The following is an 855-nucleotide window of genomic DNA, read 5'->3' as shown; positions in this document are numbered from 1 at the left end:
GCATGTGAAATCAGTGAGATTTTTCTGTAGTTTCCACGTTCTGTTGGGTCACCTTTCTTTGGGATAGGAACAAATATCGATCTCTTCCAGTCAGTTGGCCAAGTGGTTGTTTTCCAGATTTCTTGGCAATTATGGTGTTGGTGTAGAATATTCAAATGCTATGTATGGACTTCCGGAAGAACAAACAAATCTGTTTTGGAATTACATCCAGGAAGTTTCATAGGAAAAAGGATGGTGAGACTTTGTCTCACGTACTTTGGAAATACACTTGAAAGGACCATTTCTTGGATAATGACAAAGCAGAGTATCAGTGAAAAAAGAGGAAGATCCTGATTGAGATGGATTGACATGGTAACTGCAGCAATGAGTTCACACATGGGATGATGGCACCAGATCTGAAGTGTTTTGATCTGCTGTATATAGAGTAGCTATGTGTTGAAACTGATCTGACAGTAGCTAACAACAATTTCCTTCCTCCTTCCCTTTAAAGACTCATCTTTGTTTTAGAATAAGTAACTGTTAACTCTATGACCCTATACTGATGATTACTTAAAGTAGCACCATGCTCATGCAGGAAATTATATAGCTGCTTCTTGGACTAAACATCCTTGGTCAAATCCTGAGACTTGTAAGCAGTCCACCTAGAAAGGGGGAGCAGGAAAGAAAGCAAGAAGACTCAAGGCCCTTCATTTAGAGGTTTGTAGCTTCTGAAAACCTGATGGAGGTCAGCTATGAGTCAGTTTTGACCCAACAGTACATAACAAGAAGTATCTGTAACTATGCTTCCTATCTCTCTCTGTCTCTCTGTCTCTCTGTCTCTCTCTCTCTCTCTCTCTCTCTCTCTCTATATATATA

Source organism: Elephantulus edwardii, unplaced genomic scaffold (genome assembly GCF_000299155.1).
Source record: "Elephantulus edwardii isolate Elephantulus edwardi_28Jun2011 unplaced genomic scaffold, EleEdw1.0 scaffold00001, whole genome shotgun sequence".
Classification (NCBI taxonomy): Eukaryota; Metazoa; Chordata; class Mammalia; order Macroscelidea; family Macroscelididae; genus Elephantulus; species Elephantulus edwardii.
This window is presented reverse-complemented; position numbering follows the sequence as displayed.